The sequence below is a fragment of the Rhinopithecus bieti genome, unplaced genomic scaffold (assembly GCF_001698545.2).
Source record: "Rhinopithecus bieti isolate Rb0 unplaced genomic scaffold, ASM169854v2 scaffold_1682, whole genome shotgun sequence".
In the NCBI taxonomy this organism is placed as follows: domain Eukaryota; kingdom Metazoa; phylum Chordata; class Mammalia; order Primates; family Cercopithecidae; genus Rhinopithecus; species Rhinopithecus bieti.
Genome location: NW_016803618.1, coordinates 286,502 through 303,538, shown reverse-complemented (window position 1 = coordinate 303,538; position 17,037 = coordinate 286,502). Strand labels below are relative to the sequence as shown.

The 17,037-nt window shown below is 40.4% G+C and overlaps 1 protein-coding gene across 8 annotated transcripts in view; it reads left to right on the top strand.

Moving 5' to 3' along the window:
- Positions 1 to 17,037, top strand: part of LRRC3B (leucine rich repeat containing 3B) — a 91,002-nt gene that overhangs the window by 3,198 nt on the left and 70,767 nt on the right. The gene's annotated exons all lie outside the window — the stretch shown is intronic.

The following is a 17,037-nucleotide window of genomic DNA, read 5'->3' as shown; positions in this document are numbered from 1 at the left end:
CATTGCTTTCTGGATGCTTATCTGTCGCCTGAATTTGCGCTCTGGCCACTTGTTTTTGCATGTAGAAACAAGTTAGAACATGTCCCTTGGTAACTTGAGGAAAGACTCCAGATCCACACCAAGGTGGGTTTATTTCAGGTTGCTGAACTGTTCTGGGGAGACAAATAGTAATGTAACAATCAGCGCTAGCTAGCGGTTGTGGAGTTCTTACTATGTGCCAGACACTATATTTGATATTGTGTGTGCTTGTGTTAGATTTAACCCTCACAACAGTCCTGAAAGATGGGTAGAGATATTTATCTCATGGTATAGATGGGGAAACCCGGTATTGAAGAAATCAAGTTATCTGCTTATTGGCATTCAGCCAGGAAATGGTGGGGCTGATTGGTCTGGTGAGCAAAGAACACTGAGTATGTCCCATACTCCCAGCCCTATTTGGTACTGAAAACCCTTTGTCTAGAAGGAAGCATGAGTGAGGCCCCTAACCCTTTACTCCAAACTGCAGGGGCATCCTATGAGTGCCAGTCCTGGCCTGTGAGCCCCTGTGGCCAGAGGATTGGGAAGACTGATGTTGCATATCACCTGTCTCAAAGTTTGTTGGGGTGCATCTTGGTATAGTGGAATACTAGTACTGTAAATAGATGTAGAGAACTGGCTGCTGGTACTAGACTTCTCTTCTGAACCTTTCGTAGACATTCTCTTTTAAAATAGGAAGATAAATGGAAGGAGGGATCCAAATATGAACAGGGATTTGCTCTGTGGTCAAAAACTAGAGGCAGTTTTATGTAGCAATTGTATTCGGCAACTGAAAGCCTCTCTCTGAATTGAGTCACAGAATTAGAGCTAAGAGGAATCTCAGATATCATCCCACCCAATCCAGACTCAGGGAGGAGATTCAATGCTGAGCTCAAGGCCACTTGGTGCATTTGTAGCATAACTAATGCTAGAACCACTGCCTTTTGACCCTTGCTCAAATATGGTACCATTATACATAAATAAGTTATGCTCACTCCCGCTATTTTTTTAGCATCTTAAAATTAATTAGGAAAATAATTTTTATTTTAAAAGAGTGTTTTGCTTATTTTCCCATAAATGCTTTTCAATCAGCATAACCAGAAGAACTCTATATCATATATAATGAATAAGCTACCACAAATGTGACTCTTTTGCAAAATAAAAAATTGCAGAATATTTATAAGTCTTCAACAAAAATTAACTATGCAAGCCTCCTCTGGATGATTCTAAATAACATTAAATGATTTCTAATGATTTTAGCAAAGTCTTCTGTTAGATTGAGTTGCTTCATCCTTCCATACTTTGAAGTATTTGTGAAAATAATAGGGAATTTTTCCTATCACAGGAAACATCCTTTTGAATACAATGGCATGAATTATTGGATTTCTCATGGATTTTTGACTTTTCATTAAAGTTTATGCTGATATAAAGCTGAGGCAAAACAATATATTTCTGTACTTGAGGCTCAGAAAGAGGAAAAATATTTCTTTGTCACTTCCAATAATATTTGTCACTTCCTTGCCTACCTAGCCCCTTCAACAAAGGGGGCTTTCTCCAGTTACTTGAGGATTTCATACACCTTTAAGCATTTCATAAGACAAAGCTCTAGTTTCCAAGAACACCTCATGTCTTTTCTCTATAGTACCAGGATGTCCTCTCTTTGGAGACAAACCAACAAAAAGTCAATAGTAATATTGACTATGACTACAGTAATAGTCATAATCAATAGGGGGGATAGAAGAATCCTGTTTTTCAGAATCACATCAGCAGGGCAAGAGTCACAGACAGATGGTGGACACCTGGTGCCTTTTATGTCACCTGGAATAGGATTTCTATCTCTAATGCTGTGGCACACTAGGACCTAGGTCATCCTATAGTGAGGGAGGTGGAGGAAGAAAAGAAGAGAGTGAGTCAACGTTATTGTCAGAGGAGGGATGGGTGGAGGAAGATGGAGGTGAGACTTGGCTGCTGAGGGACCCAGGTGTGACCAAAATGCCCACAGAGATCCAGCGTGCACTAAGAGCTGCTCCTCTTCTTCCTTTCTTTCCTACCCCCAACCTCAGTCTGCCTTTTGTGTCAGGTTGACTGTTCTGAATCCCCAAGACCCCAGTTATCTCAAGGGGAAGCATTCATTTTCCAGAGAATTCGTTAGAAACCAATTTTGTTTTTATGCAAGTAGGAAAAACTTGCACAACTGCCCCACTCTTCAGGAAGAGCCATTCAAAACCAGATCATCCAGAAGGGTGACTTTCTGGAGGTGGGGATACCGGCTTAGTTGAGTTGCAGCAGTGTTAAAGAAAAGAGATGTAACACTGAAATTAAGTGTGACAATATCCAAAATAAATGGTTTCTGTCCTAGGGACCAAAGGAAGGGGAATCCTTTGGAACCTGGGCAGACATTCTGGTTTCTAGTTCCTAGTTTATTCAGGGGAGCTGTATCCTTATCTTACTTATGTGGTCCAATCCCCTCTACTTATTTTATTGTGGCTCCTATGTGGTGCAATGTCAAAAGTCCCACATCACACATCTTCTGGGGAAATTCTTTGGGGTGTGCCTTTATCTTAAATCATATAAATATGAGTTTGTTGACATTTAGAATAACAATTACTATTAAGCAATATGCTCTGAGACAAAGGATATGAAAAAATAACTTTTATTCAGAACACAATGAATAGATATGCTTATACAATACATAGTATGAGTTAAAAGTCTTGGGTTAGATATTTGAAAATAAAAAATAATCAAGATTTGGAATATCTGATCTTGACTATTTTAATAGCAAGAGAAGCTAAATAATAAGGTTCTGTAGAAAGAGTTTGAAGAAGATACTGAAAAAAAAAAAAAAGCTCAGAGTAGGACCTGAGAAGCTTTACCCTTATTGATTTTATTTTTAACAAATATAAAATATCTTAATCTATATTTAGATTTGAATAATCCATAAGATTAATACATTTTGTATTTATTTTATTATCTGCTGATTGTGACTTTGTGAACTTTATTTGATAAGTGGTTTGGAGCCATGATGGAAGCTCTTATACCTTAGATGTTAGTATATATCTACATATACTTTATAAAAACATAGTGAATTAATACATCTCAACATGACAATGACAAATGAAATGGTCATTTCATATGAGAATGAAATCTGGAATCTTCTCAAAAGCTGATAGGTTTGAACATACTATTTCTCCACCACAGCTGGTAAGTTAATAGTAAGGGTCATATAGTTCTTTCAAAATAGATAAAGGAGTAAATACTGAAAAAAAAAAATCCTCCCCAAATAAAACAGATTTTATTCTTTAGGAGGATAAATGAACAGATTAGGAAAGGTTATGAAATTTACAGTTTCATTTTATCCTAAGCTCTCTCAGCTACCTTTTATGTTAATACTTGTCCAGTGCAAATGTCACTGCATTTTCAGACAGTTTAAAAAAATGCTTTAGATGCCTTTCATTAGAAATAAAATGGAAACAAATATTACAAATATGTGAAGCTATCCTCAACTGTGGAGTAATATTTGACAAAGTGGTTAAGTATGTTTCCAAATACAGATTAGCTTCCTTTTATTCTCTTTTCCTCCTCTACCACCTGCCCCCCCACCCCATCTCCTTCCTTCCTTCCCTCCCTCACTCCCTCCTTTGCTCCCTCCCTCCCTCACTCCCTCCTTCACTCCCTCCCTCCCACCCTTCCTTCCTTCCTTCCTTCCTTCCTTCCTTCCTTCCTTCCTTCCTTCCTTCCTTCCTTCTTTCCTTTCTTCACTTCTTCCTTCCAATTTTAGGTCGTTGATAGACGTATTCAGTAACTTACTGAGAGAGACTGCTATAATAGTTCAGGACAAATATGTCCTCTGTGAGGGCAATGCTGAAGGCACAGTGCATAGTTCTCTAAAGCTAAAGCACAAAGGTCATGAGGTCTCATGGCTTTCCCCTGAGTCTTCTAATCTGAGCTCTGATTTGGAGAAATAATCATTGTATAGGCCTGCTACAGAGGGCTCCCCCTGTTAGCAGTGACTAAGCAGTATGCTTTTCCTATGCTGCACTGGGAATTTATGCACTGAGAAGAGTCCTGGTCCAGGCTGCTGATCTTCCCTAGATGTCTGGCCATCACGGATTATTAAGTGGAATACTTTTCACCCTTTCCACAATTATATTTAAGCTTAGGGTTTCAAAGCTTTTATTTTCCTGCTACCATGTGTTGTGCGGTCATTTATTGGAGTGGCCAGTTTGTTATTTTAACTGTGGCTCAGAAACAGTGTCTGCTAGTAAACTGAAAATGATTCCCAAAGGGAAGATGTACTGTGGACTGTTGAGACCCAATGCTTCTGCTACAAAACCTGTGAAAGGGGTATGGTGTGTGGCCAGCCAAGTCAGGAGGGCCAAGCTAGAGGCAGCAGACAACAGCACAGAAAGGTAGGAAAGGTGGGGGCAAGAGAGAAAGAGGAGTAAGAGAAGCATGGCAAAACAAAAACAAAAAGAGCAACCACAAAAAACCTACCCAAAGGAAAAGAACCCGATACTTAGCACAGTAAGACTAAGAGATACCTGGTAGTAAACCTAAACCAAAGGATAAAGGGGGAAAAAATAAAGCAAAACAAAACAATAAGAATAAAAGAAGGCAAAAAAAGAGAATGGGAGTAATAAAGGCTGAAAGAAGATGCTTACAAGGAAAAGGAATGTACTAAATAATACCTCATAGCATAGATAATTCAAAGGCAGCCTAGCTCCCCAGCCAGAGGACAAGGTCTCTTTCTCATGTATCAGAGTGCCACATTAGTATGGCTTTATCAATCTCCAGGCCAAGGTCTTCTCTGATTTACTCCATGGTGCACTTTGACAGTCTGACAAAGCCTAGGGGCCCTGGAATGGTGTGTTTAAATGCATAAAATATAATACATAAGATTATAGCACAAACCAATTTTATTGAAATATCTGTTTATCGACTTAGAAACTACCGTTACTAATGTATGTGCTTCTTACATAATGCCTCTGTAACAAGCTCTTGTAGTGGGACTAGTGGCTAGTATTGTTTCGAAGTAGGAATGGGCATAAATGCTCCTATGAGATAACTATGGCAGCTGTATTATGATATGAAAATATTTATATTGGTGACTTAATCACTAGTACTGCTGCTATTGAGGTTTATGGCCTGTGTTCAAAATGGAATGAGATGGTACATTGCCGTTTAAGCTTCACAAACAAAGTTGCGATTTTTTTTCCATGCAGGTTCATGGATGCCTTGAATTCTATTGGTAGATGCCTTGGAGGTCTCTGACCCCAAGAACTGCAGACAGTGGTAACCATATAATTTATCATTTCCCACTGGGACACTTTGGAGAAAGAAAAGGCTCTTAGCTGTTTTTCCAAGACAGCAGGTGTAAATTGGGACAGGCCCGCGCAAATGGTAATACAGCTGCTTTAGCACTCTGGGATCTTCTAGCGGCGTTAGCACTTTGGGACCTTCCTCCCCAGTTCAGTTTTCACTTCTCTGACTCTGGAAAGTGGCTTTTTCTGTTCTGTTCTTAGGGATCAAGACTGTGGATACAGGTATTGGAAAGTAGAGAAGACCTTCAGCTAGAAAAGGATCCTTTATCAGGGCCATAACCAAGATATGGGATGTGAGAAATGAAAAATGGGCTTCCTTGGAGCAGCAATAGCCTCCTGGATCCTGGCCCAATGAACACTGGCTTCTGTTTTAGCTCCCAGTGGCCCCCTTGGCTAGGTTCACTGTAGCCTTGGCCAATATCACCTGAAATGAGGGTGAATTATCAGACTCCATTGCATTTCAGCCAAAAGTTTCAACTTCCCCTCCAACAATTTATCTTGAGTAGACTTGCCAGAATAGTGTTTAAAGATTCACTTCGTTTCCCTTCCCACTTCCCAGTTATCAGGAAATGGCTTTGGCTCAGGCAGGTAGATGGAGAACCATGGGAAAAGGTCAGGATCTGAAGAATTTTTAAAGTAGATAATAAGGCCTTGAGTGATAAACAGGGAATTGTGGTCATGGAGTGTTTCCTAAACAGATGGCTCATGTTATCCAGTGTTGGAAAAAGATAACAGAATGTCCCTGCTCCTGGAAATTAGCATGTTTTTGTTTGTTCTGTTTGATGAAATAGAACCTGCTTAGTAGAAGAAAAAAACTCTTCTAAGAAAGCCTTTGACTTTGCAGGGGTGGCGACATCTCAGAAAATGCCCCCTTTATGTGCATATAGACTATTTGGGAACCAGACAACCTAGTTCTAGTTCCAGTTCCAGCTTTGACTCTAACCATCTCTGTGGCACTCGGCTGGTTACATCAAATGTTCTGGGCTCTACTTCCCCAGTAAGAGGAAAGCTAGGAATTAAATGATTTCTAAAATCCTTTTCAGTTATGTGTGTGTATAATGTCAAGGATGTGTCTGACATTGTTTTATTTTTACTCCATATGAGGTCTTCTCTGTTTAAGTTGATTCAGACTCATTTCTTTGCTTAGGTCTTCCAGTCCTTACATGTTACAGATCCAACAATGATAGATGGACACTCTACAGTCCTGAGGGTCTGTTACACCTGGAGCACTTCTGGGAACCTACAAGAAAAGGATGAGGGGGAGTGACACAGAGAGAGCAATAACTGACCAGTAAAGGGACAAGGTACGAAGGGGTGAAACAATTGATAACTTTTCTTGTGGCAATAATTGTCATGCAGGCAAGATATAGGAAGATGAAGAAGGGTTCCTAAGATTTTGACTATGTGCCCATCTTGTGTCAATTCTTTATAAGCATATGATCATATCACTCTCTGCTAAAATCCTTTAAATTACTCCTGCTTGCATATAAGAGGATTGCATCCTTAGTATGGTTTAACGGGTCCTTGTTTAGCAACGGGCAGGTCTATGCAAACCTATCCCAAAGTTCAAGGAAGCTGAGAGGCTGAAGAAAGAGGCTGACAAATCTAGTTTATCAGAAAGAAATCTACAGTTGGGACTTAGGAACAGAAGTCATGTCTGTATGTCAGGCAATGGCAAGACAAGATGGTGGATCCCTGAGCCATTACCCACTAGACCCAGGGTTTATATATTATAGGAAAGGGGTGATTCTGAAAGGATTTGTAGAACTATTGAATATGGTAACATCAAATTTGTTTGACCTAAGGGCAGGATTTATAGTAAGTGAGTACCCGCTCTCACTAGATAAGTGGAAAATCTTAGAGGCCTTCCAGGAACTGAAGTTAATCAGAAGTCAACATGGTGGATTAGCATCCAAGATGGAGTTGCTTTGGCCTCCACAGTCCTTTGTCACCTGGCTGTTACCTGTCGCTTTACATGCCATTTTCCTTGGCATACCCTGAGCCCTGGTGTGTTAGAACTGGCCCTCTCCAACTCTGTGATCAGATATCATGTTGGCATCATGAAATCAGCCATGGTGGGAGGATTTACACCACTGTTTATACTATGAAGCAAGCATATTCCCTTAGAAAGCTGGTTGTAGAGTTTACAAGCACATACCACTGCCCCTGCCCCACCAAAAGACTCCGTGCTCCTACAACAGAAAGCACTTTTTCACATCTGCCTCCACTGCCATTCCCTATTGCTGACAGTTTATCTGTCCTCCCCTCTCTTCTTCCTTTCTCTTCTTCTCTCTCTCCCTTTCTTCTAACTAATTATTCATCCACCTACACACCCACTCATTCATCCAAAGGTAGCCCGACTAAGTTCTAATTAATCTGCCATTTAATAGCTGAGTGAGTGACTGTGGGAAATTTTTCTAACCTTTAGTATGTTTCAGTTTTCTCTATGTGAAATGGGTATAATAATAGGTAGCTGTGAGGCTTAAATGAATTAACATGAACAAGGTGCTTTTTAACAGTATCTGGCCCATGAGAAGTACTACTTAAGTCACTGTTATTATTATTGAACAAAATATTATTGATTGCTTACTGTGTACTCAGCACTGAATGTGCACAGATGAAAACAGGTTTGTAAAACAAGCATAAGAAAATGTTCAAGAACATTTCTTGAACAAAGCCTGATTATCCCAGGGGTATCAGAATTGACTTCATGGTCAATTCTTCATGGAGCCAGGTACATTTGAACCGAATCCTGGAAGAAGATTATGTATACCCACCAAATTGATAAGACAGATGGGGTTAACCCAGGAGGAGGGAAAGCACAGACACAGGAAAAGGGAACAGAATAATGACTTGTTAGGGTTTTGTGTAGCTGAGCATGAGGGGTCACAGACAGAGGAGATCTTTGATCAGCTCTGGGTTATGGCAAGATCTTCCAGGAAGTGAGCTGCAGTCTCCTTTTAGTCCTTTTTTTTTTTTTCCTCCTGTTGCCTGCACCAGTGTAGGTCTGAATTTTGGGTTTTCCAAAAGGAGTCAGAAGTCCATATTTTCATGTGTAAGATCTTAATGTTTGGTAGAACCAATTCATTTAAAACATGGTAGAACTAATTAAATTAAAAACAAAATAAAACAAAACACATATGCAGGCTAGACTCAGCTTTCCACAGAAAAGTGGAGCCCTGGGTTTCCATGCTTGGTTAAAGATGATAAGCTCTGCAATTGAAATTTCTGATTTTGAATATGATTCTGCCATTAGGTGTGTGACCACAGGTGAGAGTTTCTTAAGCTCTCTGAGCCTTGGTTTTCTGCCAAATGGCTATATTTCTTGTCTTTCATACCTTGCTGTAAGGAGCTTTTTGGATGATGGAGGTAAAAGCCCTTGCAAAGAATCAGACAAGTGTTAGAATTCTTCCTGGGTCCTAGCATGCTGTGGCAGAGCCATACACTCAGTACAGCCCTCAGCATGGTTTAAGTCACCCAAAGATACCTGAATGTCCTCACCTGCCTTGTTAATTTTAACAACAGATGGGGAAGAAAACGTAGGTGTATTTTCCTCTTTATTCTGTTAAAACATCACAAGGAGCTTGACATTCCATTTTGAAAGTCTGTGTGTCAAAGATCCAGCTAAGAGTTATTTATTGATTCTGCATGGATTCAGGGTGACAGGGAAAAGGTTCATTTCATCTCGACATGGTGTGTGTTTGTTGTTTCCTTGAGAAGAGGGGGGAATTCTCTGAAAAGGCATCTGCTGCACTACTTGTTAGTGGGGGTTATGTCAAAATCTACACTTGCATTTGTGTAATTTCCCATCTTTTGATCCCTTTCCATTCCAGGCTGGCTTTGATCATAAAGGCTTTTAAGGAAATGATCAAACCCTATAAAAGTCAAATTATTTCTGGTTGAGGGGCTGAGCTTGGTGAATGTTGGCTTTGACACTGCTGAGAGTTGGATATGTACCCAGCTTGCTTCATTGGGCCTGGTTAAAAGCTCTGTGTAATTGCAGCTTTGCAAAAACTCCAGGCTTTTATAATACATTGAGTGTTGGTGTTGTCTGATTTGTGTTATCTTTATTTGTTTTGTTGTGTTGACTAATTGAACATGATCATAAGAAGCTTCAAAGATACAGGCAGACCTTGAAATAAGGATACCTAACTTTCAGAAGCACATTCATTATGAGTTTTGGCTCCACTGCAAAAATTTTACTACCTCTGCTTCTGGAACTGACCTGAGCCTCAGAGTCTGTTTTAGTCTCCTCTGAGCCTCAAGCCACCTGGGCCTCAGGACTGCAGTGTCTGATGTCTCTATAGCTCCCATTTCCTGCCAGTTTCTGGAGCCCTGTTCCCCGAACTACTGCAGGAGTCCCAGAGGGGCCAAGGTTCCTCTCCTCTGAGGTGGATTTGAGACACCTTGTTCTACTGAACTAATATAGATGAACTAGCACATTTGCTATTAAGGAGGTATCAAAGTCCTAACCCACAGTGAGATGGTATTTAGAGACAGGGCCTTTGGGAAGTAATTAGATCTAGATGAAGTCATGAAGGTGGGGTCCTCAGCATGAGATTAGTGTTTTTACAAGAAAAGACCAGAAAGCATGCTTCCTCTCTCTCTCTCTGCCTGCACACACCAAGGAAAGGCCATGTGAGGACACAGTGAGAAGGCGGCTGTCTGCAACCCAAGGAAAGAGCCTACACCAGGTATCAACCCTGCTGGTATCTTCTCCAGAACTGTGAGAAATGAATTCCTGTTGTTTAAGCCACCCAGTCTATGGTAATTTGTTAAGGCAGCCCTAACTAAGACAAGAAATTAATGTAGGTTAGCCTGGGCATCTCATCACCTTGTAAGCATCTCTTGGGATAAAAATGGACCTCGCTTTTGCATCTGTGTATATCACAAGCCTGGCCCATAATTGGCACTCAGTAACTATCTGTTGAATGAATCAATGAACACTAATGATTTAAGTGAAAAAAATCCAATTTATAAATAAACATTTAGTGAACAGTTTATTCTACTGTTGGGGACTTCCTGCAATCATGGAATAATGGTTTGAGATGAAGAAAAAAATAAATTATTTTAGGATGTACACACACACCCCCAAAATGTTAGCAACCTCTACTTTTTTTACTAGCTCACCCCACAGTGACATAATGATAGGAAAATAAATACAGTCAGCATGCTTTCCTATTTACCCAGCATGCAAGCAAATGACTGTTTCTAAGCATTTGCAATTTCATCAAGATCTCTTAGAACCATTCTCTATAAAGAGATGCTGAATTGAGCTGCTGCCCTGCCAAAACCTAATTAACTTGAGTTTAGTAAAATAAAGAAGTCCTTTTTTTAAAAGAGAGAGAGAGAGAGAGAGAGAGAGAGCGAGGAGACGCATTACAGGAACGGGAATTACTAAGGTCCCTTTTAATTTGAAATCCCCAGGCAGGTGCTTGCCTTAGAAGGATGTGATTTTTTGAGCTATATTGATGTGTGGATTCGTAGTGATTGTTTTCTTGTTGACTCTTTAGAAATTCCTTAGACGACTACAAGGAAGTATACTCCATGGCCTTTTGCCATTTGAGAGAATGGAGACAGCAACGTTCCTGCAAAGAGGCTGAGATCGGTTGATGTCAGTCTCGGGATGCAGATGAGGCCCGATAAGTGTGTGGTGTGGGATTTGAAGAGTCGAAGGCTAGGAACAGTTGCATGCCAGGTTGGTGTACGGAAGAAGTATGTATTGGACAGATATGAAATTGTGGGCTTAAATCTCATGTTTTTAGGTTAGAAAAAAGACACAAACAAAATTCGTAAAAGCCGGTCACGAGGGTTGTTCTGTGTTATGCGCAGGCCGGTGTCTCTCTAAAGTCGTTGGGAGCAAGCAGGTGGCTCAAAACTATGGGCTCGAAGTATGCAGTCAGCTTTCTTGCTCGCCCAGCCTGGAAGTTTATGTATAACAGTGTGGAAAGCCGGCTCATAGCTTTCTTTTTAGGACGGTGGAGAAGTGCCGTGAGTCTTTCTTTTCTCCTTCCTTCGCTTCCTTCCCTCGGCCTAGCGCCTGTGCCTCTTCCCTTCCTGGCCTTCCTTCCTCGCTTCGCTCGCGCCGCCGGCCGGCGCGCGCGCCTTCCTGTCCTCCTTCCTGCTTCTTCCTCGCTTCTTCCTCCTGCCTTCCTTCCTTCCGTTCCTCTCTTCTTCGTTTCCTCCTTGCCTTCTCTTCCTTGCCATGTTCCATCGGCTTCTCTCGCTTCGCCGTTCGCTGCCTTCCTCCTTCCTTCCCCTGCCGTTCTCCCTTCCTTCCTCTTCCTCTCCTTCCTTCCCGTCACGTGCCTTCGCTGCCTCGCTTCCTTCCTGTGCTCTCCTCTTGTGCTTTCTGTCTTTCGTTCTGTCTTCTTTCGTTTCTTTCTTTCTTTCGGTTTCTTTCTTTCCTGCCTGCGCCTTCGCTTCCGTTCGTTCCTTCGCTTCTGTCTCTTTCTTCCGTTTCTTCTCTCTGCTCTTCTTTTCTTTTCGTCTTTCTTTCTTTCTTTCGTTCTTTCGCTTTTCTGTCTTTCTTTCTTTCTTTCTTTCTTGCTTTCTTGTCCTTCTCCCTTCGTTCCTGCTTCTTCCGTTCTTCCGTTCCTTCCTTCCTTCCTTCCTTCCTTCAGAAAGGGTCTAACTCTGTCACCCAGGCTGGAGTGCAGTGGTGCGATCTCGGCTCACTGCAACCTCTGCCTCTTGAGTTCAAGCAATCCTCCTGCCTTAGCCTCCTGAATAGCTGTGATTACAGGTGCCTGCCACCATACCCAGCTAATTTTTGTATTTTTAGTAGAAACAGGGATTCACTGTGTTGGCCAGGATGTGTTTCTAAATGTACATTCATATTATATTCAGCTGAGTGAAGGAAATGGCATCAGTAATAACAGGTAAGAATAAATCACTTTTCATATTGAAGAAGAGCCTACCGGTTTCTAGAAAAATTAGTGGTAATTTATTGAGTTACCATGAAGTTGTTGTTTGCTTCTCAGCCTCCACCACCTCAAATTCACTATCAACTTCTAGGGCTTTATCAGGTGAAACTTTGTGCCATTACTTCTTTATAAAGTCATGTTCTTTTCTCTACCTTACCTTTCCTTCGTGTGGATGGCAATGAAGAGGTCTTCTTTCTACTCAGTTGTAAATTGACCAGGAAGTCTGGGCACACTGTGTCCAGGGCTAGGAAACATTTGTGGATTCTGTGGATAGCAGGCATCTCTAGTAATACGTGGATATTCAGGGTCCTAGATTAGTCATAGAATGCCTAGAGCAGGAGATTTAGCCATTTTTCCTGCTATAGATCCCTTTGGCATTCTGGTAAAACCTATGTACCCTTTTTCAGAATGACATTTTTAAATTTTAAGAAAGTACATGGGATTACTAAGAGCAAGACAAATAACACAAAGTACACTGAATCTCACAGAATTTACAACATTATGGATGACTAATATCATCACCCAATGTGTCATCAATAATAATCTTAAATTTACTTTAAATAACACATTTCAACATTTTGTTTAACCATCAGATGTGTTTGAACTTGCCTGGTCTAGACTTGTAGCCTACATGTATATCATATTCCAAACAGCAATAGTAACTTTCAAAGAATCAAAAATTCTCATTTGAACTTTCCAATTTTTGCAAAATTGTAATGACTAATTTAAATGCCTGACTTCTTTCCATTGATGAAGAACAAACAAGTATGAATAAGGAATTCCACAAAGCACTGTAGATGTCTAAATATCTAGGGTGGGATAATGCATCTTCCACCTTTCATGACTGAATGACTGCCAAGTGAAGAATTGACCAACACTTGTCTCTATATATTATGAGGTGCTATGATCACGAGAAATTAACTATCATGACTTTAATGTCATGATGTAAAAAAATAAATTTTCAGGATTTGTGGAAGAATTGTATTGTCATATAAAAAAATTGTGACTTTTATTGGTGATGTCACAGGTACTATAATGGCAGTGTAATCTGTTGCCTGCCTTTTAAATGGAAGGAAATGCCAAATTTCAATTAAGGGTCAATGGAAAGAAATTAGAAAAGATCCTACACAGTTGTAGATCCCTTACATTCTAGCCATGGCCTCATCCTGGACCTGTCGGATGCTGAAGTTAAAAACTTCTGTCTCAAAGTGTGAACCAATACCTGATGATGTGGAAAATAACAGCTAAAACAGTTCTCAGAAAAATAAGACCTGCAGATGGGATTATAAAAAGAATGTCATTTACTGTTTGTTAACTTATTTAACAAACATGCCATAGTTCAACCTAAAGTTTGCAATTGACTTCATAATTGGTCCCTTTGGAGAGAGGCCTTTATTCAAAATAGCATTGGGTCTTCTCTGAGAAGCAGTGGCATAATATTTTGAATATTGTCATCAATGTTCATTCTTAAACGGTTTTGGGATGGTTCTGGTGTTTTGAAATAAGCCAAAGTCAATTGAAGTAAGGCTGCTGAATGAAGAAGGTAATCAAGGTGTGTGAACACCAGACTTGGACTTGAAAGTCCTAAGGATTTTTTTGGAAGGGGCTCATCAGCTACCCTGAAGGTTGCTTTGTAGCAGGTGGAGACGAGGTAGGGATGAGATTCAGAAAGGACTGCATTTCCAAAATGATAGCATCCTTGGAGTCAGCTTATAATTCTCTGGAATGACTACCTTATAGAGGAACACTCGTTTCCCTCATTAAGTAGTCCCATTCTATATAGTCTTGAATAGAGCTGCACTGTTCAATAGAAATATAATGCTAGCCACTTGTATAATTTAAAATTTTTTTCAGTAATTGCTTTAAACATGTAAAAAGAAAAATGTATAGTTAATCTCAGTAATATACTTAACCCAGTATATTCAAAATTATCGTTTTGACTTGTAATCAGATAAAATGTATTGAATTTTATACACTAAGTCTTTGAGATCTGGTGTTATATTTTATACTCACACCATGTTGCACTTTGGACACTAAGTTTTCATCAGAAATACTTGACCTATATTTAGATTTTATAAAATTTACAGTTGAAAAAAAAAACAAGTTCATATGTCTAAGTTGTTTCAAACATACTTAAACATTTTCCAATGACTGAATTGCATATTAGTCTTTAAATTTAGATTAATCACAGTTAATAAACTTAAATATTTAGCTCCTCAGTTACACTAGCTACATTTCAAGTGCTCAGTAACCACATGTGGCCAGTGGTTACTGCATGGGACAGGAGAGGTACAAACTATATGAAGAAACAATTACAGAGGAATTCATAGGCACCGCATGGGTTTTAAACTCACTGGAAATATTAGAGTCTTGCTTGTCTTTTCCAGTTTTTTGTTGTCTTTTCTATGAATCACTTCGTTTAGTCTTTTGTTCATCTGATATTTTCCAAAATCTCCCCACCTTCTCTTTAGAATCCTTTTGTGTGACCTCTCCCAAAGGCCTTTCCTTATGAGTATTTGTTATTTATATCCAGTGACACCACATGGTCTCTGCTTCATAGACAGAAGGTTCAAGGGTGAGTTTAGGTGACTAGATGAAGACAGGAAGTTAAAGTCCCTACAGCAAGTCAGGATGAATAAACAGCTAAACCACAGGAGTAAATGTTCCTTGCTCAGAGCCCCACAAGGCAGCCATCACTTTTGAAGTACCTCTGCTTCTGATTGTGAAGATTTGGTGGATTTGGTGTGGGATATAGGAAACCGCATTTTTGTTAAGTTTCTCTTACTCCCCCTACTCTCCCTACTAAGTAATTCAAAGAGCCTAATTTAAGAATTGTTACCCCAAGCCCCTCCCCTCCCACTATATTCTTTTTAGCAGTGGTCCTAAAGCTGTGTTCTTCTCTCTTCGTGAGATCACCCTGTGTCTTGTTAAATTGAAGAGTTCTAGGTCCTGCCCCAAGTCTGCAAATCAAAATATCTGAAAGCATGGCACTAGGAATCTACTTTAAAACAAAACAAAACAAACATACCCCCAAAACTCCCTAAATAATTGTTATGCCTTATTAAAACAAACAAACAAACAAACAAACAAACACTGCTTTATGTAGACCCCAACTTAGAAATAAAGAATTTGCTAATCCAAGCCTTTCTCATTCATCCTCTTTTCCAGTAACTGGCATTTAAAAACCCATGTCATATTTATTCTGCCTCCCCTCTGTCAAGGTTATTTTTAAAATATGGGACTGGGATACAAAGGTATAGATCATGAGGTCCTGTTTCTGATCTCAGAGAGCTTGCAGATGTAGGAGGAAGAGACAGAGACCTGTGGAAAACTGTGTTTATAAAGCACTACAAGTGGAGTACTGCATGGCATGCTGAGTGTAGAGCACATGAAGAGCACAAGAGTCATATCCATTGGACTGTGAGCTGGTGAAATGGCTTAGAAAGGACTTTGGGAATCCTGAGTTGATCCAGGAAAGGTCAAATTGGTGTTCTGCCGGACAGCTAGAGGCAGGGAAAGACACCTGGAGATTTCATATGAATTAAAGTGTGAACAGGGAAGCAGGGCCCCTATGAATGACATGGAATAATAGATTTATTACTAGAATAAACAGATCTTCCACAGTTGTGGGAGATGCTTGGAATGCAAAGGTCTTGCAGGGCACAAAAAGTCACTTAGTAGGGACCATGAAGGAAGCTGGTGAAGAAATCTATGGCAGGTATTGCCTCTACTGCTGGTGACGGGACTGAAGTTGCTCTAGGTCAGCAGGGCTCAGGGAAGAAGAAATTGGGACTGGTGTGAGGAGAAGCAAGGGCAAACTAGAACTTATGAGGATGAACAAGGACCTGTGCCCCAGTAGCATAGGTGGCCTAAGGAGGAAGCAGACACCCTTTGTCCTGGAGCTGCACACTCAGACTGGAAAACTGGGGGTGGAGACCCAGGGGGATGTGGAAGAACTGTGGGCCTACCTGTGCCCTCCCCAACACTGCCAGCCAGGAGATCAGCAGCAATGTGTGTTAGCTGAGATGGTGCCTTCCCAGGGTAATTCTGCATAGCATGTCTGCCTTCCAGATCTCAGGATGACTTTCTCATGGCCAGCCTCAACTGGATTCCCACAGGAAAGGGAAATCTGGGAAACATGGTCCCACATAGCTAAGTCAACACGATAGAAAACCACTGCAGTTGGCTTAGGAAACCTGAGCTGGCAATGGCGGGATGGAACGTGGGCATGTTAGGGCAGGGGACTATGGTGGTATGGCAGGGTGTTAGCCTATGTACAGCGGTAAAGCAGCAATGATGACCTTGAGGAGTTTTATCTTCTATGTATTAATGGATTAAAATGGAGGAGTAACTTGATAAAATAGATTTTCTTTAAAAAAAAAATACATTTTTTCATGTGTCTGTTGGCTGTATGAATGTCTTCTTTTGAGAAATGTCTGTTCATATCCTTTGCCCACTTTTTGATGGGGTTGTTTGTTTTTTTCTTGTAAATTTGTTTGAGTTCTTTGTAGACTCTGGCTATTAGCCCTTTGTCAGATGAGTAGATTGCAAAAATTTTCTCCCATTCTATAGTTTGCCTGTTCACTCTGATGGTAGTTTCTTTTGCTGTGCAGAAGCTCCTTAGTTTAATTAGATCCCATTTGTCAATTTTTGCTTTTGCTGCCGTTGCTTTTGGTGTTTTAGACATGAAGTCCTTGCCCATGCTCATCATCACTCGCCATCAGAGAAATGCAAATCAAAACCACAATGAGATACTAGGTCTAACATTTAAGTCT